General features: G+C 44.4%; 1 protein-coding gene across 17 annotated transcripts in view; it reads right to left on the bottom strand.

The window, feature by feature from the left end:
- Positions 1 to 25003, bottom strand: part of LOC311592215 (insulin) — a 45407-nt gene that overhangs the window by 4252 nt on the left and 16152 nt on the right. For 6 of the 17 annotated variants that reach the window (XM_084772311.1, XM_084772305.1, XM_084772318.1 and 3 more), the window contains one exon: positions 4087 to 4222. The exons of 9 other annotated variants lie outside the window; for them this stretch is intronic. The gene's annotated coding sequence lies outside the window, so the exon portion shown is untranslated. Of the gene's footprint in view, positions 1 to 4086; positions 4223 to 13420; positions 13550 to 19175; positions 19299 to 25003 lie in introns of those variants that run through there. 2 more of the 17 variants (XM_084772309.1, XM_084772312.1) reach the window with 2 other exon arrangements.

The following is a 25003-nucleotide window of genomic DNA, read 5'->3' as shown; positions in this document are numbered from 1 at the left end:
ACTTAGGCCTAAAACCTACAGATGGCCTTACCAGAGGGCCTACAATCTTTCCAGTGACCGAATAGGAGCCTAAGGACTTCTTGACACCCTTAAAAAAAAACCTAGGGCCTTTCACAGAGACTCATCAGACCCAGGCCTAAGATTTTCCCCAGGAACTTACTGAAGCCAATGGCTTTTTCTTAGAGCCTCACTGTGCTCTAAGGGGTTTCACTATGCCTCGGGGTTTCACTATGGCCAAAGGTTATCACCAAAGGCTAAACAGAGCCCAGTATCTTAGCAGGGTCTCATGAAGTCCAAAGGTTCCCTAGAGTCTCTGTGGCAAAAGTGCTACCCTCATAGAGACCCAGAACTTATCCAAACTAATACTGAGAACTAAGGTCTTCACCAGGTATCATTGCGCCTAAGGCCTTTCCCATATTCTCACTGGGCCCAAGGTGTTCTCAGGTTCTGACTGGGACCTAAGGTCTCTCCTGGTGTTTACTGGGGTAGCAGGCTTTACTCAGGTTCTCACTGGGAGCTGAAAGCCTTTATTAGGCTCTCACTGGGGCCTAAGGTTTTCCAAGGTTTTCATTAGGGCCTAAGACTTTTCACAGGTTCTCGCTGGTCTGAAGCCCTATCCAGATGACCTCACTGACTCTTTTTTTTTTTAAATAAAACTGCATCTTCTTTATTTTGCATACTTTTAATTTCAGAACAAAATAAAACCAACAAAAACCACAATACACAATACTCAACTTTGCTATTCCGTGGGAGGGGATTTTCCTGCCTTAAGGTGCAAGGACAGGATAGAAGAGATTCTTCTTGACATGAGCAGAGAGCCAGGTGGGCCAAGGCTGCTAGGGGAACTATACAGAGGGCATGGGCTTCCTGGGGGTGTGTGTGTCTTTAGTCTACTTCTTCCACGCAAGGACCTCACTGACTCTTAATGCCTTCCCAGGTTCTCACTGGGTCTTATTAAGGCTTTCCCCAGGAGCTCACTGGGTCCTAATGCTTTCATTAGTTTATTACTGAGTTTGAAGGTCTTCCCCAGGTTATCACTGGGCCTTGAGGCCTTAAGGACTGGCTGGGGCCTGAGATCTTCCTCGGATTCTCACTGTGATCATAGGTCTTCAGTGGGGTGTGAGGCTGTCTCCATGACCTAAACTGGCCTTATACTTTCCCTAGGATCTCATTGGAACCTAAGGTCTTATTTGTGGTCTGATTTGATGTTAAGAGATTCCGAGGGTCTCACTGAACTCAAGATCTTTCTATAGTCTCTTAGAGACCTAAGATATTCATTAGGCTCTTTCTGGAACATAAGACCTTTTCCAGGATCTCTTATCTCCAGAGTCTCTCTAGGGCCCAAGGACTTTACCAGGGTCTCACTGAGGTAAAAGGTTTTCCTTAAGGCCTTTCTGTGGGTTAAGGTTGTCCCAGTGGTTCTCTGGGACCCACCCAGGCCTCTCTTAGGGTCTAACAGAGTCCTCCAACTCTCAAAAGGGGGCTGAGAATTTCTCCAGAATCTCACAGATTTTTAAAGCCTTGCTCATGCTCTCACTGGCACCTAAGGCGTTACCCAGGGTCTCACTGAGCCTAAAACAATTTCCCTAGTTCTTATAGGGTCTTTAAAGTCTTTAACTGGTTTGCACTGTGTGGTGGTTTGAATAAGAATAGCCCCCTTAGGCTCATATATTTGAATGCATAGTCACCAAGGAGTGGCACTATTTGAAAGGATTAAGGGGATGTGGCCTTGTTAGTCTAGTTGTGGAGGTGTGTAGTGGTGGAGGGTGTGTCACTGAGGGTGGGCTTTGAGATTTTCAAAAGCCCAAGCCAGGCTCTCTCTTCCTTCTGTCCATGGGTCCTAACAGAACGCTTAACTACCATTTCCACTCATGCACCACCATGCTCCCCACGGTGAGGAAAATGGGATAGATCTCTGAAACTATAAGAAATCCAGTTAAATGTTTTGTTTTATAAGAGTTGGCATGGTCAAGGTGTCTCTTCACAGCACCAGTAAACTGACTAACACATACTGGGTCTGAAGACATTCCCCGTATTCCCACTGTGGCATAAAATCTTCTCCAGGTTCTCACAGGTATCTATGCCTTTCCCAATGCCTCACTTAGGCCTTAGGCCTTCCCCAGGTATTCTCTGGAGCCTACAACCTTCTACAGGTTCTCACTGGGCCTCAAGGCCTTCCCAGGTTATAACTAGGGTCTGAGGCTTTGCCCATGTCTTTGCCTCGGTTCTCATTGGAGCCTAAGGTATTGTTTAGGATCTCAGTGGGATGTCACACCCTTCCCATGGTCTTGGTCTCAAAGCTTCTGCAGGTCACCAATGGGACCAGAGACCTTCCCAGATTGTCACTGTTGTGTAGAGCCTCCTGCAGGCTATCACTAGGGCCAAAGGTCTTCCAAGATCACCATTTTGCCCAAGCCTTTCTCCATGTTATCAATGGATCTTAAAGCCTTGCCCAGGCTCACACAGGAGCCTAAGGTATTATCTAGTATTATCTGTGTGGGGCCTAAATTTTTCTCAAGTTCTTACAGATTTTATAAGGCCTTCAAACATGTTTTCACTAGGTCTGAACACCTCTCCCCTATTCTCACTGCAGCCCAAAACCTTTTGCAGGTTCTCACAGTGGTGTGAGGCCTTTTCCAGATTCTTACCAGGATCTAAGGTTTCTCCAAAGTTTCATTGATTCCCTAGGCTTCCCCCAGCTTCTCATTGCAACCTAAAGCCTTGGTCAAAGTCTCATTGAGGAATAACGCCTTCTCCACAGTCTCACTGGGGTCTAAAACCTCCTGCAGGTTCTCACTGGGGCCTAAGGACTTCCAAAGTTCCAAAGGTTTAAGGCCTTCCCCATTTTCTGAACATGGCTTAAAGCCTTGCTCAGATTCTAATTGGAGCCTAAGGTATTACCCAGGGTCTCAATGGGTCCAAAATTTTTCCAAGTTCTCACAGGACATATTAGTCCTTGCAAGATTTTACTGGGCCTGAAGACCTTCCACATGCTCTCTCTGTGGTCCAAAACCTTCTACAGATTGTTCCTGGGACTTAAGGCCTTCTCTAGATTCTCAGTGGACCTAAGGCTTTCTCCAAAGTATCATTGAGGCCTTAAACCTGCTCTACATTGTTACTGGATACTAAAACCTATAGGTTCTCACTGGGACTTAAGGTCTTTTTCAGGTTCTTACTGGAGCCTAAAACCTACTACAGGCTCTCACTGGGGTCTAAGACCTTCCCCAGGTCTTCACCGGGGCTTAAGATGTTGCCAAGGTTCTCATTGGGCCTTCAACCATTCTTCAGGATCTCAATGGAGCTAAGAGCTTTTCCAGATTCTCGCCAGTGTTTATAGCGTTCTGCAGGTTATCATTGGCACCTAAGGCCTTCTAAGATTCTTACTGGGTCTTAAGGATTTGCCCACATTCTCACTGGAGCCTAAGGCATTACTACGGGTCTCACTGGTGCCTTAAAAACTTTTCCAACCTCCCACAGGTTCTATAAGTCCTTTGAAAGTTTTCTTTGGGCCTGAATTCCTTCCTCAAGTTTTCGCTGTGGAGTAAAACTTTCTACACATTCTCACTGGTACTTAAGGTCTTCTCCAGGTTCGTACTGTGGCCTAAAACATCCTACAGATTCTCAAAAGAGCTTAAGACATCCCTCAGGGTCTCAGTGGGGCCCAATGTCTTTCCCATGTTGTCAGTGAGTTTTAAAGTTTTACAGGTTCTCACTTGGGCTAAGGCCTTCTCAGGTGTCACTGGGGGCTTGAGGCTTTTTCAGATTCTTACTTGTGTCTGAGGCAGGTTCTATGAGGGCCTAAGACCTTGCCAGGTTGTTATTGGGGTTAAGTTCTTCCCCATGTTCTAATGGGGCCCAGTGCTTAGTCCAGGCTCTCAATGGAGCCTAATGTAATACCCAGGTTCTCACAGGGGCCTAAATTTTTCCTACATTCCCATAGGTTCTATAAGACCTTTGACACATTTTCACTGGTTCTGAAGGCCTTCCTTATGTTCTCACTGTAGCCTAAAATCTACAGGTTCTCACTGAGGCTTAGGGCTTTCTCCAGGTTCTCACTAGGATAAAAGGCCTTCTACAAAGTCTTACCGAGGTCTTGGGCCTTCCACAGGTTGTCTCTGGAGCTTGAAACAATCTACAGGTTCTCACTGTGGCATAAGATCTTCCCAAGTTGTAACTGTGTCCCCAAGTTGTCACTATTTCTTAAAGGCTTCCCCAGGTTTTTCTGTGAGGCATTACACAGACTCTCAGTATAGGATACAAATTTCCCCATGTTATTGCAGGGTTTAGAAGAACTTCGACAGGTTTTCCCTACATTGGAAGAATTTCCCATTTTCTCATTGTGGACTAAAATGTTCTACAGGTTCTCACTGGTGCTTAAGGCATGGGATTGTAAAGGATTGAATAGGTTCTCACCAGAGACAAAGGCATTACTAAGTGCCTCAATGGGGCTTAAAATTTTCCCCATGTTCTTTCAAGATTTATAAGCCTTCAACAGGCTCTCAGTGGGTCTGTAAGCCTTCCTTGTGGTTCTTACTATGGCCCAAAGCTTTCTACAGGTTTTCACTATAATTGAAGACGTCCCTTGGAGTCTCAAGGGAGCCTAACTCTTTTTCATGTTCTCACTGGGTCTTAGATCTTTCTCTAGGTTCTCATTGGGGTCTAAGGCTTTCTCTAGGTTATTAGTGGGGCCTATGGCCCTCCCAGGTTGTCACTATGGTATGGGGTCATCTTGTTTCTCATTGGTGTCTAAGGCCTCTTGTAGGTTCTCACTGAGACCCAAGGCCTTCCCAGGTTGTCACATAGGTCTAAGGCTTTTCCAGTTTTCTCACTGGAGATAAAGACATTACCACCTGTCTCATGAGGGCCTAAAAGTTTTTTCTAGGTCTCACAGGGTGTTTAAAGTGTTTGACATGTTATCACTGGGTCTGAAGACCTTCCCCATCTTCTGACTGTGGCATAAGATCTTCTACAAGTTCTCACTGGATCTAAAGCCTTCTCCAAAGACCCATTGAGGCTTCATTTCTTCTCCGGATATTTACTGATGCCTAAAACCTGCTACAGGTTCTTTCTGAGGCCTAAGGCCTTACTAGTATTTAACTGCTACATAAGGCCTTCTCCATGCTCTCACTGGGTTGAAAAACATTGCCCAGGTTCTCATGGGATAGTAAGGCATTCTTTAGGGTCTCAATGGAACCTAAGGTCTTTCCCATGTTCTCACTGGAGGCTAAAATATTTTACAAGTTTTCAGTGGGGCTCAAGGCCTTTCTAGATCGTCACTGGGGCCTAAGGCCTTCCCAAATTCTCACCAATGTCTAAGGCCTTACTACAAGTTCTCATTAGAGCCTAAGGCCTTTCCATGTTGTCACTGTGATCTAATCATTTCCCTGTGTTATCACTGGGTCTAAAAGTCTCCCCTGGTTCTCACTGGAGCTTAAGGCATTACTCAGGCTACCACTTGGGCCTAAAAATTTCCCCAAGTTTTCACAGATTTTTATAAGACCTTCAATAGGATTTCTCTGATTCTAAAGGCCTTCCACATAGTTTTTTCAATGTGGCCTTAAACTTTCTAAAGTTTCTGACTCTGAATTAACATCTTTTTCAGATTCTCACTGCAATCTAAGACCTTCTCCAAAGAATCATTGAGGTCTTAGGCCTTCCTCACATTCTCATGGGAGTCTACAACCTTTATGAGGTTCTCACAGGAGTGTAAGGTCTTCTACATGCTCTCAGTTTAATGTTTGGCTCCCCAAAATCTCATTGAGCCCTCAAGTCTTTCCAGGTTCTCTCTTGGGACCTAAAATTTTCTACAGGTTCTCACTGGGGCTAAAGTCTTCTCGAGTTGTTCCTGGGTGCTAAAGCCTTCTCCATGGTCTCACTGGATCTTAAAGGTCTTCCATATTATCACTGGAATTTAAGGTGTAACTCAGGATGTCAGTAAGGTCTAAGGTGTTACAAGGTTCTCACAGAAGTCAAAATCCTTCAACAGAGATTCATAGGGCTTAAAGCTGTCTTGAGTTTTTCACTGAGATCTAAGACTTTTCCCACAATCTCATTTCACGCTAAGGCATCCTTACTGGAGCCCAAAACCTTCTCCAGGGTCTCACTGGCTTCTATGAACTTCTCATGCTGTCATTGGTTTCTAAAGCCTTTCCCATGTTCTCATTGGTTCTTAAAACCTCCCCAGGTTCTCACTGAAGCCTAGCATATTACACTGGATCTCACTGGGGTCTATAAGGCCTTCCAAAGTGTCTCATTATGTCTGACGACTTTCCCCATATTCTCACTGTGGCCTAAAAATGTCTACAGATTATTACTGGGGCTTAACTCACTCAGGGTCTCAATGGTGCCTAAAGTCTTTCCCATATTATTACTGGGCTATAAAGCATCCCCAGGTTCTTACTCAGAATTAAGGCCTTCCCAAGGTGTCACTGGAGTCTTAAGACTTCCATGTTTTCCTTGGGTATTAAAGCCTTGACCCTGATCTCACTGTAGCCAAAGGCCTTATGCAGGGTTCACTGTTGCCTAAAATCTTTCCTAAGTTCACACAAGGTGTATTTGCCTTGGACAGATTTTTTCTTCACCTGAGGGCCTTCCCCATGTTCTCACTGAGTCTTAAGGTATTTCCCAGAGTCTCACAGAGACATAAAACAATTTCTAAGTCCACAGTGAGTCTATACATTCTTTGATATGTTTTCACTGGGTCTGGAGACCTTTCCCATGTCCTCACTGTGGCTTAAGCTTTCTGGATGTTCTCACTGGGCTAAAGGTCTTCTCCAGGTTCTCATGGGATCTAAGGACATCTCCAAAGTCTCACTGCAGTCTTAAATCTGTCCCATATTCTCACTGGAGACTAAAACACTCTATAGGTTCTTAGTGGGGCTTAAGACCTTCCAAGATTGTCACTGAGGACTAAGGCCTTCCCAAACTCTCACTGCTGTCTAAGGCCTTCCGCATGTTTAGTTATAATTCTCTTCCCATGTTTTAAGTCTTACAACCTTGCCCAGGTTCTTACTGGAGCCTAAAGCATTAACCAGGGTTTAACTTGGGCCCAAGTTCTCACAGATTCTATAAGCCCTTCAAAAGGTTTTTATCTGGGTCTGTCTGAAGGCCTTCCCTATGTTTTCAAAATGGCCTTGAACTTTCTACAACTTCTCACAGGGGCATAAGGCCTTCTCTAGGTTCTCAGGGCAGTTTTAGGCCTTATCCAAAGAATCATTGAGTCCTTGGGCCTTTAGCACAGTCTCACCTAAGTCTTAAACTTTCTACAGATTCTCTTACTGGAGCTTAAAGCCTTCTCCAGTTACTCACTGTGATCTAAGGCCTTCCCCAAGACCTTCCTCAAGGCCTAAGGTCTTCTTCCTAGGTTCTCACTGGGGCACACAGTATTACCATTTTCTCACAAGAGGGAAAAAACCCCTTCATTAAGTTCTCAATGTGGCTTAAAGCTTTCTGCAGGTTAGCACTGAAACCTAAGGCTTTCTCTACATCCTCACTGGGCCTAAAGGCCTCTATAGGTTCTCACTTGGTTCTAAGGACTTTCTAGGTTCTCACTGGGCTTTACGGCCTTTCCCATGTTCTCAGTCTGTCTAAAGCCTTCCCAGTGGCTGGCTGGCAGTCCCAGTCTGTCTAAAGATTTCCAGTGGTGCCTAAGGCATTACCTAGGGTATCATTTGGCCCTAAAAATTTCCCCACATGGTCTATAAGGCCTTCCAAAGGGCATCACTAGGTCTGAAGACTTTCCTCAGGTTCTCACTGTGGCCTACAACTTTCTACGGCATCTCCCTGGAGCTAAAGGCCTTCTCCAAAGTCCCATTGAGGCCTTAGGCCTTCCCCAGGTTCTCACCATTTCCTAAACTCTTCTTCATGATCCCACTGGAGCTTTAAGTATTAAGTGTTGCAGGATATTTGATCCCATCATGAATCAGCTGACAAGGATTAAGTAGAAAGACAGACTCTGAGAGAAGAGTATTTAGGACAGAATGGAAAAGAAGAAGGAACGTTTTGGGTTTTAGCTTCTGGCTTTTTCTCCTTGGCTGTCCGCTGAGTTAGCAAGCTTTAGATTTTTAGCTTTTGGTTTTTGACTTTTTCCTTGGGGACGTGAGCTGAGTAAGAAGAACAACTGGGTGCTTTCTCTACCTCTCTGAGCTAGCAGGTTTTCACCCCATCATCTGGCTCCTGAGTACTCATTGGAAAAATCAAACAGTTGAGGTTTTGTTTTGGAAAACAGCATTTTGGTGTTCTAACAAGTGGCATGATCCCACAGACAGAGAGCTCACTCCAGCTGCAGACAAACTGAGAAGCCATCAGATTTGGTAAGTCATCTGGGATGTACTCAAGGACAGAGTTAAAGATGTACAGTAATAGAAGGCTTTAGAACCCTGTTTAGTGCTACTCCAGATAGCTTGAAAAAAGAAGGTGAAAAATGAAAAGCAAAAAGCCTTAGTTTATCCACAAAGCTAGTTCAGGACAGCCAAGGCTACACAGAGAAACTCTGTCTCAAAAGACCAAAAAAGAAAGAAAAAAAAAGCCTTAGCTTAAATTGTCCCAATAGTAATTATGATTATTATCATCTTGGTATTTTGTACTTTATTCTTAATAGCCATAATGGCTCTCGGTACTTGCTCAAAGAAAAGGTGTATTGATAAGATTCAATCCTTAGAAGGAAAATTAGAAAGACTTAAAAATAAAAATGAGAAAAATACTCAGACACAGATGGAGGAATTTAGACAAGCCTTAGAAAGACCTATAAATGAGAATAAAGAACATTCTCAGACACAGAGCATTTTCGACAAGAGGCTACCTTGCCCCCTCATAATGAAACTGAAAGAGGGAAACCCAAAGTTGTTAGAAAACCAACCTTAGTTTATCCAGTTACTATACAAGACATACCAGGAGATGATAGGCACCTCCAAGGTTATAATGAAACTGAATGGGGTCCTATAGACGTATTAGATTTGAGGAAATTTAAGGAAGCAATCTTCTCCTATGGTGTGCATTCATCCTATGTGAAGCAGATTCTAAATTCATGGGCAGCTTATAAGAGGATTATTCTCCGAGACTGGAAAGATTTGGCAACAGCAATGTTAGAACCTGGTCCTCAGTTACAATGGCAATCATAGTGGAAAGAGGAAGCAAAGGCCATACAACAACTAAATCAGGCCAGAGGTACTGATATTTCCAGGATCAGCTACTAGGTGAAGGTCAATATGCTGATTTACAAAGGCAGTTTGAATTTGATGATCATATCTTGGCACTATGTCATCTAGTAGCTTTAAATGCTTGGCATAAGGTTGATGAATCAAGAAAGAGGTCTGAGTAATTTACTAAAATTATTCAGGGCCCAACAGAAGCCTTCCTTGAGTTTTTGCAAAGACTGACTTCAGCTGTAAATAGAATAGTATCAGATTCAGAAGTCAGAAAAAAACTGGTCGAACCTTTGTCTTTTGAAAATGCTAATTCAGAATACGAAAGAGTGATTAGACCTAATAAGGCAAGATCAGCACTAATAAAGGAATGGATTAAAGATATGGCCGATGTTGGATCTCATGTTTATGATGCTAATTTGATAGAAGTAATTTCTAAAAGTCATAGGAAAAATCAAAATGGCCGATGTTTTAATTGTGGTAAACAAGGCCATTTGAATAAGGATTATAGGCAAGGCATCCTAGTAACAATGTGTTTTCTAGTGATAATCCAGAAAGAAGGCCCCAATCTTCTGGAGTATGCAGAAGATATGGCAAAGGCAGCATTGTATTAATGAATACAGATCAACAAGGAATAGGCAAGTTAATCTTTTGCTGTTGGGAAAGCCCAAGGAGGCCTCCAGCAGGCCCTGGCATCAAATTCTATTCAATTGTTCCCTATAAGCATAGGAGAAACTTATGTATAGAGCAACTAAAAGATGTAATGCTTGTTGTTAAAAACACCACTGCTCTGGATGTTTTTTTTTTTAAAGCTTCAATAAATAAAACAAAAATTCAAGAAAGACCACAAAGCAAATATTTTGGCAAGCTGCTATAAATGATCAAAGACTTAAGCTAAAAATAAAAATAAATGGCATTGGAATTGAAGATTTAGTAGACACAGAAACAGATGTAACAATAATTTTACCAAAATCTTGGCATCCATACTGGCCTCTTCAGGAAGTAAATATCCAACTTCTAGGGATATCTCAGGTAAAACAAGGTGCAAGTCCTTGCTCGGGTTCTCACTTGGGCCTAAACCTTTTACAGGTAGTCACTGGTGCCTATAAACTTCTCATGTTCATGGGGTCTAAAACCCTTCTCGTGTTCCTAATGGTCTTACAGTCCCGTCCAGGTTCTCTCTGGAACCTAAAGTATTATCTAGGATTTCACTGGTGCCTAAAATTGTTCCAAAGTTCTCACATGTTCTATAAGACCTTTGACAGTTCCACTGGGTCTGATCACCTTCCCCGTGTTCTCACTGCTGCTTAAAATTTTCCATAGGTCTTTAATGGGGCCTAAGTACTTTCCAGGTTGTAATAATGATCTAAGGCCTTACCATATCTTATTGCCTTGTCCAAGTTCCCAATGGAGCCTAAGGCATTTCCCAGGACACCACTGAGCCTTAAAAAAAAAAATCTCCCAAGTTCTCATAGGTTCTTTAATGCCTTCAACAGGTTTTCACTGTGTCTAAAGGCTTTTCCCATGTTCTCACTGGTGCCTAAAACATTATACAAGTTTTCACTGGGGCTTAAGGCCTTCTTCAGGTCCTCTGTGGGATTTAAGGCCTTCTTCAAACTTTCATTGAAGCCTTAGCCTTTCCAAGATTATCTGGAACATTAAACTTTCTACACATTCTGACTGGGGCTTAAAGGCATTCTCAGGTCCACGCTGTGCTCCAAAGCTTTCCCTAAATTCTCAATGCAGCCTGAATCTTTTCTCACTTGGACCTAAAAATTTTTCTACAGCTTCTCAGTAGGGTCCAAGGCCTTTTCAGGTTGTCAGTAGGGTCTAAGACTATATGTTTGTTCTCAGTGGGTCTTAACATCTTGTCCAGGTTCTCACTGTAGGTTAAGGCTTTTACCCAGAGTCTCACTGAGACCTAAAAATCTCCCCCAAGGTTCTATAAGGCCTTACATACTTTTTCACCGCTTTTGAAGGCCTTTCCAATGTTCTCATTGTAGCCTAAAGCCTTCTCTATAGAAGGTTGCTCAGTGGGGCTTAAGGCCTTTTCCAGGTTCTCACAGGGATCTATGGCCTTCTCCAGAGATTCATTGATCCCTAAGACCTTTGATGTATTATCTCTGGGGTTAAAACCTTCTACAGGTTCTCACTGGGGCCTAAGGACTTCCCTAGTTGCTCATGACTGTCTAAGGCCTTCTCCATGTTCTCATTGGAACTGAATGAATTATTTTGGATCTCACTGGAGCACAAAACCTTCTACAAGTTTTCACTGGAGGGTAAATTCTTCTCCAGTTCTTCACTATAAAATAAGGCCTTCCCTGAATTTTCATTGAGATCTGAGGTCTTCCCTGGATTCTCACTGAGTTTTAAAACCTACAGATTCTCAGTGAGGTCTATGGCATTACTTAGGGTCTAAATGTGGCCTAAGGTCTTTCTCATGTTCTCACTGAGTCTTAAATCTTCTCACTGTGACATAAGGCCTTTGTGAGGTTATCACTGGATACTAAAGCCTTCACAGGTTGTCACTGGGGCCTAAAGACTTCCCAGCTTCTCAAATTTGTTGAAGTCCTTTTACAGGTTCTTATTGAGGCCTAAGGCTTTCCTAGGTTGTCACCTGTGTATAAGGCCTTCACCATGTTTTCCCTGTGGCTTAAAGCCTTCTTTGTGTTTTCATTGTGATTTAAGGCCTCCCAGTGTGTCTTCAAAGCCTTACTCATTCCCCATGTTCTCACTAGAGCCTAAAATACTTCACAGGTGCTCAATGGCCCTACAGGCCTTTTCCAGAGTCTGACTGAGATCTAAGCAATTCTGAAAGTCTTATGCCTTGTCTAAGTTCTCACTAGAGCCTAAACCTTTATACAGGTTTTCTCAAGGGCCTAAAGCCTCCCCAAAGTTTTTACTGGGAACTGAGGTACTTCTCCATGTATCATTGGGGTTTAAGGCCTTCCCAGGTTTTCACTGGGGCCTAAGGCCTTCCCATATTCTCATGGGTACATATGCCTTCCTCAGGTCCTCACTGAAGCCTAAGGAATTACCCTGGCTCTCAAGATACCTAAAAAAATTTCATAAGTGTTTACAGGTTATATTAGGCCTTCTCACACTATGTCTAAAGACCATTTCCACATTCCCACAGTGGTCCCAAGTATCCTACATGTTGTCAATGGAATTTAAGGCCTTCTGCATGTTGTAACTGTACTTTAAGGCCTTTCCCAAATTCTCCTTGTGGACTAAGGCATTCTACAGGGTCTCACTGGGACCTAAGGCCTTTCAAAGGCAATTACTAGAGCCTAAGGTCTTCTCAGGTTGCTTCTGGGGCCCCAGATTCTCACAGGGACCTAAAGCCTTCTACAGTACCCACTGGAGCCTACGTAATTCCAAGATTGTCACTGGGACCGGAGGCATTTCACCATATTTTCACTGGTGTTAAAAACCCTTGCCTGATTCTCACTGGAGCCTAAGACATTACCCAGGGTTACAGGGTGACTAAAATTTTCCTAAGTTCATACAGGTTCTATCAGACATATAAAAAGTTTTCTCTGGGTCTGAAGGTCTTCCTCATGTTCTCACTCTGGCCTTAAACTTTCACCACATTCTCACTGGGGGTTGAGGCCTTCTCAGTGTTCTCAACAGGACCTAAGCACTTCTCCATAGTGTCATTGAGGCCTTGGGTATTTCTCATGTTCTCATTAGGGCCTAAAACCCTATGCATGTACTCACTGGGGCCTAAGGGCTTGCCACATTGAAACTTTGGACTAAGGACTTATTTATATCATATTCTCAATGGGTCTTAAGGTCTTGCTGAGGTTCTCAGCTAAGCCTAAGGCATTATCCAAGGATTCACTGGGGAATAGAAACTTTCGCAACTTTTCACAGGGTCTACAAGGCCTGAGACCATTTCCTACTGGGTCTGAAGGCTTTCTGTGTGTTCTCACTGTTACCTAAAACATTCTCCTGGTACTCACTCAGTATAAAGGCCTTGCCCAGGCTCTACTCTATTCTAAGATCTTCTCCAAAGTCTCATAAACCCTTAGAATTTCCTAAGGTTCTCACTGGAGCATAAAAACTTCTATTGGTTTTCACATAAGCTTAAAGCCTTTCCCAGTTTCTAACTGAGACTTAATAGTTTCCCCCAAAGACATTGAGGTATAGGCCTTCCCAGGTTCTCACTAAGGTCTAAGGCCTTTCCCAAGTTATCACTGGGGCATAATGTCTTCCAATGTTGTCATTAGAACCTATGACCTTCACAGATACTTATTTGTGTCTAAGGCCTTTACCAGGTACTCAGTGGGGCCAAAGATCTTCCAAGTTTGTTGCTGGGTCTTTAAGCCTTGGCCAGGTTCTCACTGTAGCTGCAGGCATGACCCAAGATTCACTGTGGCCCCAGAAGATGCCCAAGTCCACTCAGTTTCTGTAAAGCCATCAGTAGCCTATCACTGTATCTAAAGGGTTTCTCCTTGTTTTCAATGTGACCTAAAGCATCCTTTACATTCCAATGTGGCTGAAGGCCTTCTCCAGGCTCTCCACTGGAAAGTAAGTCCTCCTACAGCATCTCCTCAGGATTTCCTTCTTCTCAAGTTACTTACTGGAGCCTAGAACCTTCAACAGAGTCTCACTGGAACTTGAGCTTTTCTCCAGGTTCTACTGTAACCCCTGCCTTTACCAAGGTCTCAGTGAAGCCTAAGGCTTTCCACTGGCTCTCACTGGGGCCCAAGGGCTTCCCCATGCTATAACTTGAGTCAAAGCCTTTCCTGGCTGTCACTGCAAACAAAGAGCTTCCCAGATTCTCACTGGTGTCTAAAGCCTTCCTGGCCTTCTCACTGGAACCTAAGGTATCGCAGGTGTGCAAAGGAGTCTAAGGCATTGCCCACATTGTGTTTGGGTCTTAAAACTTTGCCCAAGTTCTTACTGGATCCTAAGGCCTTCCCCAGTTTCTTCCTGGGCCTTAATCCTTGACAAGTTCTGTGACTGAAGGCCTTCTCTGTGTTCTCACTTGGATCTAAGGCCCACGCCTGTCTTATTGGGGGCCTTAGGCCTACCAGAGATTCTCCCCCAATAGTCTTAGTGGGGTCTTAGGCCTACTAGAGATTCTCCCCCAATATCCTAAAACTTTCTAACAGTCCACTCTAGAGCTTAAGGCCTTCCTCAGAATCTCAATGGGGCCTCAAGTGTCCCATGTGTTCCCACTGGGTCTTAAAGCTTGCCCAGGATGTTACTAGGGCCTCAGGCCTTTCCCAGGTTATCATCTGTTCCTAAGGCCTTCACTCTGATCTTAGGTCTTTCCAGATTCTTACTGGTATGGAAAGCCTTCCTGAGAATCTCACTGGGGCTGATGGCCTTCCCCAGGTAGTCACTGGTCTCTAAGGCTTTCTCTATGTTCTCACTGGGTCATCCACTCTCACTGGAGCCTAAGGCATTACACATGGTCTCACTGAAGCCTGAAATTTTTTCCCGAGTTCTCACAAGTTCCACAAAGCCTTCCATAGGTTTTGACTACTTCCAAAGGCCATCCCTATATTCACATTGTGGCCTAAAACGTTCTGCAGGGTCTCATTGGGACTTAAGGCCTTCTACAGGTTCTCAGTACAATCAAAGGCCTTGAGGTCACATCAAGGCCTTAGGGCTTCCTAAGTTTCTCCCAAGAGTTCAAATATTTCTATGCGTTGCCACTCTGGTTTATGGATTTCTCTGGGCTTACACTGCTAAGGCCTTTGACAATGGTGCATTGAGACCTACAGTATGCCATGGATTCTTACTGGGACTTAAAGCCTTCCCAGGTTGTCACTCAGTCTTAAAACCTTGCCAAGGTTCTTCCTGGATCCAAATACCAGGGTTTAACTTGAGCCTAAGATGCTTCCCATGTCCTCTCCGGGTTTTCAGTGGGCCTGAAGAATTTTGCCTGCTCTCAGTGCACCCTACAATACTCTATAGGTTCTCAATGGCACTAAATGCCTCCTTTAAATGTTCACTGAGGCCCTTTTGCCTTTCTCAGGTTCACACTGGAACTTAAAATATTCTGGAGATGGTCTTTGGGGCTCCAGGCTTTTTCTACTTTCTAACTGTTATCTAAGGCCTTCTGAAAACATTCGTTGAGGCCTGAGGCTTTCTTGAGGTTGTCACAAGCGTCTAAGGAATGTCACAGATTATAACTGGAGCCTCCCCAGGCTCTCACTGGTGTCTATAAGTTTCCATAGGTCTTCACTGGAGTCTAAGGCCTTGCCCGATGGCCAATGGAGTCAGAGGCCTTCCCCATATTCTCAGTGGGTTTTAAAGTGTTGAACAGATTTTCACTTGAGCCAAGTCCTTTTCCAGGTTCTCAAAAGATTCTAAAGTTTTCCACATGTTCTCACTGGTCTTAATACCCTGCCCAGTTCTCACTGGATCATAAAGCATTCCACAGGGTCTCACTGGGGTTTAAAAATTTTCACATGACATCAACCCCATCAGAAACTTGAGAAGGAATAAAATCAATTATATGAGCAGACACGAAGTACAGGTAAGTAGCTTCCACAATGAGAAAATGACAGGGACAGTTTGATGCCTGAACTGTCACCCAATCTCTCTATAATGTTGGAGCATCATCTTCAGCCTTCTGGCCCATTATATCTGACAGACTTATTTGTGAGCCAGGAACTACTGAGGACTTGCTTACCCTGTCTTGGCAGAGTTTGGCCATCGGCTCTGCCTGGATCCAACCTTACTCATTTTTAGGCAGAATTCTGTCTGTAGCAGAAATGAGGACATTTTCCCCAGTGGCTGCTTTGCCACATTTGAAACCATGTCTATAAGGAGGTTCGATGATGCTCATAATCTCCTTTGAAGTAGGATGGGTGTTGCAAGGAGTTAACCTGTCTTGTTGTTAAAGAATCTTTAAGCTAAGACCAGATCATTTAGTTTCACAATTAAGCTTAGTTGTTTTGGAGTTAAGATGTTTCTAGGTCTAGATAGATGCTTTAAATCAATAAACATGGGATATGATAGATATTGATTTGCATTCAGAATTTTAGACTCACCAAGACAGGAAAGATGTTCTCTTCAAGGTTGCCAAATACAAATAGCCAAAAACACTATGAATGTAACATTTATATGATGGTTCATGGTTTCATGGTTCTTCTTGCTGTAGGTAGTTTATTGTATATATGTGTAACAATATAAATATATGTCAAAAAGAAAAAAATTAAAATAAAAAACTAATCTTATAAACAAATGTCACACGTTTCAGTTCCCTTTGACAATTTTTACCGAATCTGAAGGCCTTCCTATATTCCCACTGTGATCTATTACATTCTCCAAATTCTCCCTGGGGCATAAGACCTTCTCTACTGACATCAGAGGCCTTTTACAGGGTCTTCTTAGGACCTCATACCTTTCCCAGACCATTACTGGTCCTTAGGATATCCCAGGTCATTACTGGTTCTTTCTCTTTTTTTTTTCCCTTTCCCTTCTTTTCCCTTTTCTTTCTTCCTTTCTTTCACTCTATGTTTTGGTGCATATTCTCACAGAGGCCTAAGACCTTCCAAGTTTATGGCCAGGTTTCAACACTTTGCCTGGTTTCTCACTGTAGCCCAAAGTATGACACAAAGATTCATTGTGGCCTAAATATATCCATAAATCCTCATAGGTCCTATAAATAAAGCTATCACTAGATTTATACTATATGTAAAGAATTTCTTATTGTTTTCACTGTGGCCTATAACTTTCTGCAGGTTCTCATTAGGGCCATATATTTTCTCCAAGTTCTCAATGGGATCAAAGTCCTTTTGACCTTCAGATTTCTGTTTTGCTCAGCTAAATACTGAAACAAGAAACACATTCTCACTGGAATTGAAGGTTTTCTCCTGGTTCTCACTGCTACCGATGACCTTCTTCAAAGTCTTGGTGAAGCCTAAGGCTTTCTGCAGGTTCTCACTGGGGCCCAAGGTCTTGCCCATCTTATCACTTGGGCCTAGGGCCTTCCCAGATTGTTTCCACACGTGTCTAAAGCCTTCCTAGGCTTCTCATGAGGTCTAAGGCCTTCCCAGGTTTTGAAAGACTCAAAGGCATTGCTCCAGGTCCTCACTGGAGCACAAAACATTCCAACAAAAACAGTAGTCAATGGAACTTAAGGCCTTCTTCAAGTTCTCTCGCAGGTCAAAGGACTTGGCAAATGTCCTATTAAGAATTTTGCCTTCCCTGGGTCCTCACTAGAGCAGACAACTTTCTAAAACTTCTGAATGTCACTTGAGGCATTATCCAGGTACTCGCTACAAGCTAAGGCTTTTCCCAATGTCTCTTTGAGGACTAAAGCACTTCTCATATCCCCACTGTGCCTTAGGCTATCCCAGAGCCTTAATGGTGTCTATCGCTGAGTGGTTTTTGTTGTTGTTGTTTTTGTTTGTTTGGTTTTGGTTTTGGTTTTAGTTTTTTGAGACAGGCTTTCTCTGTGTAGCCTTGGCTGTCCTGGACTCACTTTGTAGATCAGGCTGCCCTTGGACTCACATTGATCTCCTGAGTGCTGGGATTAAAGGTGTGCACCACCACATCTGGCTCTTCACTGGGTCTTAAAGCCCTGCTCAGGTTCTCATTGTAGTTGAAGGCATGACCAAAATTTCACTGTGGCCTCAGAAAATGCCCACAATCATGTAGTTTCTACAAAGCCATTACCAGCCTATCACTGTATCTGAAGGATTTCTCCTTGTTCTCACTGTGGCCAAAAATTTCCTGTAGATTCCCACCTGGATGAAGGCCTTCTCTAGGCTCTCCACTGGCATCTAAGTCCTCCTTCAGTCTCCTCAGGATTTCCTTCTTCCCAAAGGATTTATTGGAACCTTAATCCTTCAACAGATTCTCACTGGAACTTGAGGCTTTCTCCAGGTTCTAGTGTGACCCACAGCTTTTCCCAAGGTCTCAGTGAAGCCTAAGGCTTTCCACATTCTCTCACTGAGGCCCAAGGGGTTCCTTGTGCAATGACTTGGGACTAAGGCCTTCCCAGGCTTTCACTGCAGACAAGAACTTCCCAGATTCTCACTGGTGTCTAAAGCCTTCCTTGGCTTCTCACTGGAGCCTAGAGTCTCGTCAGGTGTGCAAAGGGATTTAAGGCCATGTCCATATTGTCTCTGGTTCTTAAAACTTTACCCAAGAGCTCACTGGAGCCTAAGGCCTTCCCCAGCTCCTCCCTGACTTTAATCCTCAACAAGTTCTCTCTGTGGCTAAAGACCTTCTGTGTTCTCACGTGGCTCTAAGGTCTAGGCCTGTCACTTGGAGGCCTTAGGCATACCTAAGACTACTCCAGTGGCCTAGAGCCTTCTATCAGTTCTCCCTGGAGTTTAAAGCCTTCCTTGGGACCTCACTGGGGTCCAGATACCACACCTATTCCCACTAGGCCTTAAAGTTTACGATGTCATCTGGGCTTAAGGCCAATCCTAGGGTATCATCTGTTCCTAAGGACTTCAAAGGTTTTCACTCTAACCTGAGGTCTCCCCAGATCCTTACTGGCATGTAAGGCCTTGCTAAGGATCTCACTGGGGCCAAGGGCCCTCACAGGGAGTCACTGGTCTCTCAGGTTTTCTCCATGTTCCATCATCAATTCCCACTGGATCCTAGAGCTTTCCCCAGGGCCTCACTGAAGCCTGACAATGTTTACCAGATCCCACAGGCCCCTACTGTCCTGCCATACATTTGGCTCCCTCTGAAGGCCATCCTCATATTCTCATTGTGGCCGCCAATTTTTCTGTCAAGCTCTCGTTGGGACTTAACACCTTACCAGGTTCAAACTGCAATAGAAAGCCTTCTCTAATGTCTCGGTGAGGCCTGGGCCTAACTCAGATTCTCATAGGAGCCAAAATACTTCTACAGGTTCCCACTGTTTTTCAGAACTTCTTCAGGGCCTCAACTGCTCTCTGGATAATTCTACAAATTCTCAGTGAGGGCTGAGGCCTTCCCATGTGTCACTGGGTCTTAACACGTTGCCCTTGTCCTCCCTGGATCCTAAGGCATCGTTTCACTTGGGCCCAAAAGCTTCCAACATTCTCACATGGTTTCTCTAGCTCTCACCATGTTTTCACTGGGTCTGAGGACATTCTCCCATGTTCTCGGTGTGACTACAACGTTCCACAGCTTCTCAATGGTCACATTTGTACTGAGGCCCTTCTGCAGTTCACTGGTTCCTCCTGGAAGCTAAAAACGGTCCACAGGTTGTCAGTGTGTTCCTAACTGTGACCTAAGGCCTTCCCAAAACAGTGAGAGGCCTAAGGCTCTCCTAAACTTGTGTCTGGGCTCTAAGGAATTTTACAGTTTAGCACTGGAGTCTAGGCCTTTCCCACATCGTCCCTGGAGCCTAAGACATTTCCAGGTTCTGAATGGTGTCTGAGGGTTTCCTTAGGTCTATAATGGTGGCTAGGACTTTCCAGGTTGTCAACAGGTTCTCAGGCCTTTCCCATATTCTCAGCAAGTGATACAATATTGTCCAGGTTCTCACTGGAGAGGAAGGCCCTTTACATGCTATCACTGGACTCTAAAACATCTCACAGTTGCTTGCTAAGCCTAAGACATCCTGTGTGTCTTTCATTGGCCTCACAACCATCTCTAAGTTCTCCCTTAGATCCAGAGTCATCTTCACAGGCACATTGTTGAGTCCTCAGGGCTTCTGCAGCTTGTTGGTCTATCCTAAAATGTGGAAAGGTTTTCTCTTGAGATTAAAGTACTCCCTAGGGCCTCCCTTGGTCCTAAGATATTTCCCATATTTTCCTCTAAGATGGAGAGCTCCCTGAGGTTCTGAGTCAGGCCTAGGTCCTATCCAAGATTAGACTGAGGCCTCAGTCTTCTCAGGTTTTCAATGATACCTAAGGCTTTCCCAGATCACTACTGGAGTGTACGGCATTGTCAGGTAGTTACTGGCACTATGGTTTCCCAGAGGGTTGTAATGACCTGTTGGCCAGGTTCTCATTGGATCTTCAAGCAGTACAAGGGGTCTCATTGTACTTAAATTTTTCCCAAGTTCTCACAGCTTCTCCAAGGCCTAGAATAGGGTTTTAGTGGTCCTGAAGGTCTTCCATATGTTCTCAGGGTGGCCTAAATGTTCTGCAGGTTCTCCCTGGGGTCTAAGACCTCCTCCATATCCTCACTGAGATCAAAGGCCTCTACTGAAACCTCCATAGAACCTGAGGTATTTTTAAACTCCTCAGTCAAACAGACAGCATTCCAATAAAAATAGTTCTCAATGGAAGTTAAGGCCTTTTCCAAGTTCTCTCTTAAACCAAAGCCTTTGCAAGCATTCCATGAACACTTTAGACCTTCCTTGGTCCTCCCTGGAGCACACAACTTTCTAACATTTCTCAGTGGGACTTGAGGCCTTCTCCCGGTACTCACTGCATGCTAAGACCTTCCCCAGAGTCTCATTGAAGACTGAAGGTTTTCCTAGATTCCAACTGTGCCTTAGACTGTTCCAGAGCCTTAATAGTATCAATAGGCTACTGCAGGTACCTACCCACTGGGGCCAAAGAGCTTCTTAGTTTGTTGCTGGGTCTTAAAGCCCTGCCCAGCTTCTCATTGTAGCTGAAGGCATGACCAAATTTTTCACTGTGGCCCCAGAAGATGCCCATGTCCGTGTAGTTTCTATAATGCCATCACCAGCCCATCACTGTATCTGAAGGATTTCTCCTTGTCTTACTGTGGCCTAAAACATCCTTTAGATTTTCAGTTGACCGAAGGCCTTCTCTAGGCTTTCCACTGTGATCTAGTCCTCCTTCAGTGTCTCCTTGGGATTTGCTTCTTCCCCAGGTACTTACTGGAGCCTAGAACCTTCAATAGATTCTCACTGGAACTTGAGGTTTTCTCCAGGTGCTACTGCGACCTATGCCTTTTCCAAAGTCTCAGTGAAGCCTATGGCTTTCCACAGGCTCTCACTGAGGCCCAAGGGATTACTCATGCTATGACTTGAGACTCAAGCCTTTCTAGGTTGTCACTGCAGATAAAGAGCTTCCCAATGCTCACTGGTGTCTAAAGCCTTCACCATCACCTCACTGGGCCCTAGGTCTTACCAGGTCATCAAAGACATCTAAGGCATTGACCATATTGTGTCCGGTTCTTAAGAATTTACCCAAGTACTCACTGGAGCCGAAGGCCTTCTCCAGTTTCTCTGTGGGCTTTAATCCTCAACAAGTCCTCTCAGTGGTTAAAGGCCTTCTCTGTGTTCTCACATGAATCTAAGGCCTACTCCTGTCATGTGGAGGCCTTAGGCCCACCAGAGACTCTTCCAGTGGCCTGAAACCATCTGTCAGTTCTTTCTGGAGCATAAGGTCTTCCTTGGGATCTCACTGGGGCTCAGGTATTATGCTTGTTTTCATTTAGCCCCAAAGCTTGGCCCAACTTCACAGGGGCCTAAGGCCTTTCCCAGTTATCTTCTCTTCCTAAGGCCTTCCAAGGTTTTCACTCTGATCTCAGGTCTTCCCAGATACTTACTGGTATGGAAGGCCTTCTTTATGTTCTCCCAGGGCCACGGGTCCTCCCCACGTTGTCACTGGTCTCTAAGGTTTTCTCCGTGTTTCACTGGGTCATCAATTCTCACTGGATCCTAGAGCTTTACCCAGAGCCCCACAGGAGCCGGACAATATTTTCTCCAGATCTCACAAGGCGCAAACATCCTTCCATAGGTTCTGAATCCCTCTGGAGGCCATCCCCACTTTCTCACTTATGGGCCAAAATTTTCTGTTAGGTTCTCACTGGGACATAAGAACTTCTCCAGGTTCTCACTGAAGTAGAAGGCCTTCTTCTCCAATGTCTCAGGGGCTCGTTGGGCTTCCTTGGATTCTCAGAGGAGCCCCAAAACTTACACCAGTTCCTACTGGCTTTGTGGGGGCGGAATTCTTCAGGATCTCACTGCTATCTAGAGAATTCTACAAATCCTCAGTGGGGACTCAGGCTTCCCATTCTGTCACTGGTCCTTAACACTTTGCCCAGGTTCTCCCTGGATCCTGAGGCATGGTTTCATGTAGGCCAGAAGTTTTACAACATTCTTACATGGTTTACCTGGCTTACACCAGGTTTTCCCTGGGTCAGAGGACATTCTTTCCTGTTCACAGTGTGCACTGCAACATTCTACAGCTTCTCAAATGGCTGAAAATCTTGGTCAAAACTTATTGAGGCCCTTCTGCCTTTCATAGGTTCCTCCTGGAAGCTAATAACAGTCTACAGGTTGTCAGCGGGTTTCTAACTGTGACCTTAGGCTTTCTCAAAACACCGGGAGGCCTAAGGCTTTCCTGAGGTTGTGACTGGGCTCCAAGAATTTCTCAGTTTAGCACTGGAGCCTAAGACTTTCCCAGATTCTCACTAGTGTCTAAGGGTTTCCTCAGGTCTATATCTGGGGGCTGGCTCTTGCCAGATTGTCAACAGGGTCTCAGTCCTTTTTCATATTCAAGAAAATTACTATAATGTTTTTCAGTTCTCATTGGAGATGAGGGCCCTTTTCAGCCTCCAATTGGACTCCAAATCATCTTACAGTTGCTCGCCGGGTCCTAAAACATACTTCATATTTTTCCTCTTACATCCTGTGGGTTCTCACTGTGTTAAAGTAACTCTTATTCTCCTGACTCAATTGTTGTCTGGGAGGCTTACTGCCTCCTCATGCTAACCAAGGCCTAGACTTAGAACCTTCTAGCTTCTCTACAATCTAACCAAGGCCTAAAATGTTTTTAACCTGTGAGACTTACTGCTTAATATACACACCATTACTTGTTCTTTCTGAGCTCTGGGCTGGCTGGTTCAACTCTGCTGTTCTGGCTCAAACTCCTCTCCTACCTGACTTGTTTAATCTGTCTTCTCTCTTGGCCCAGAATTGCTCTGCTTGAACTCAAACTAACTCAGTGATATGCTCTAATCTGGCTTCTCATTTTCTAGCCCATTCCTGTCTTCACCTGAGTGTTCTCTCTCTCTCTCTCTCTCTCTCTCTCTCTCTCTCTCTCTCTCTCTCTTTCTGCAACCCATCTATCAATTGCTGTCCTAGTAAAAATTGCCTCTTCTCTCTGTAAACCTGCCTCTTAATTAGCTTCCCTTAACTCTTCTCCTAGAAAACTGGGTGTACCCTATTCTGGGAATTCTTCTCTGCTTCATCACCATTTCTGCCACCCAATTAGACATCACTTTCAAACATGGGTGCTTCCTCCTACAAACTAAATTTTTCCTCAGTTCTCACCGGAGCCTAAGGCCTTCCCCAGATTCTCCTTGGGAAGAGAGACAAGATCTCTCTGTGACCAAAGGTCTTCTCTATGTTCTCACTTGGATCTAAGGCCCACGCCTGTCACCAAGAGGCCTTAGGCCTACCAGAGAGTCTGCTCCAATAGCCTAAAACCTTCTAACAGTCTTTAGAGCATAAGACCTTCTTTGGGATCATAATGGGGCCTTAGGTGTCCCAGCTGTTCTCACTGGGCCTTAAAGCTTCTGCCATATCGCCAATGTAAGGCCTCTTCCAGGTTATCATCTGTTCCTAAGGCCTTCCAAGGTTTTTAATCTAATCTCAAGTCTTCCCTGATTCTTACTGGCATGGAAGGCCAAGGGCCCTTCCCAGGTAGTCAATGGTCTCTAAGGCCTTCTCCGTGTGCTCACTGCGTCATCAATTCTCACTAGATTCTAGAGCTTTACCCAGGGACTCATTGATGCCTGACAATTTTTTTCCCATGTCTTCTGAGTCCCAACAGTCCTTCCTTAGGTTTTGACTCCCTCTGAAGGCCATCCCCATTTTCTCATTGTTGCCACAAACATACTCTTGGCATTTCACTGAAGTTCGCCATGTTTGCATTTCGATAATAGGCCTTCTTCAATGTCTTGGTGAGTCTTTGGGCTTCCTCAGGTTCTCACAGGACCCCCCAAATTTTATACAATCTCCCACTGGTTTTTAGGGGCATCTTCAGGTTCTTACCTGCTATCTAGAGAATTCTATAAAGTCTCAGTAGGCCTTCCCATGTTGTCACTGGGTCTTAACACATTCCCTTTGTTTCTCCCTGGATCCTTAGGCATGGTTTCACTTGGGCGCAAAGTTTTCAACATTCACACATGGTTTAACTGCCTTTTGTGAAATTTTTACTGGGTCTGATGACATATTCTCCACTGTGCTCTGTGTGCACTACAGCATTCTGCAGCTTGTCAATGGGATAAAAATCATGGTGAAATTTTTACAGAGTCCCTTGTGCCTTTCACTGGTTACTTCTGGAACCTAAAAATGTTCCACAGGTTGCCGTGGGTTTCTAACTGTGACCTAAGGCCTTCTCAATACATTGCGGGGCCTAAGTCTTTCCTGAGGTTGTGACTGGGGTCTGAGGTGTTTCACTTTTTATCATTGGAGCCTAGGCTTTCCCAGGCTGCCCCTGGAGCCTAAGACATTCCCAAGTTCTCACTGGTGTCTGAGGGTTTCCTCAGGTCTATATTGGGGACTAGGACTTTTCAGTTGTCAACAGGGTCTCAGGCTTTTCCCATATTCTCAGAGATTGATACAATTTTGACCAGGTTCTCACTGGAAAGGAAGACCTTTTTAGGTTCCCACTGGACTCTAAAACATCCTGTAATTTCTTTATGGGCCTAAAACATTCTTTGAGCTTTCAGTGGTCCTCACGAACATCTCTAAGTTCTTACTTAGATCCAGAGCCATCTTCACAACTGCATTATTGAGTCTTCAGGGCCTCTGCAGCTTGTTGCTCTGTCATAAAACACCTACAGGTTTTCACTTGAGATTAAAGCAATCCTCAGGGTCTCCATGGGGCCTAAGGTATTTCTTACATTTTCTCTGAGTGTGAGAGCTTCCCAGCATTCTGAGTTGGGCCTATATCCTATCCAAGGATACACTGAGGCCTGAGTCTTCCACGGTTATCAATGAATGGTACCTAAGGCCTTCC

This window comes from Acomys minous (genome assembly GCF_964271855.1).
Source record: "Acomys minous genome assembly, chromosome: 2".
NCBI lineage: Eukaryota > Metazoa > Chordata > Mammalia > Rodentia > Muridae > Acomys > Acomys minous.
This window is presented reverse-complemented; position numbering and strand designations above follow the sequence as displayed.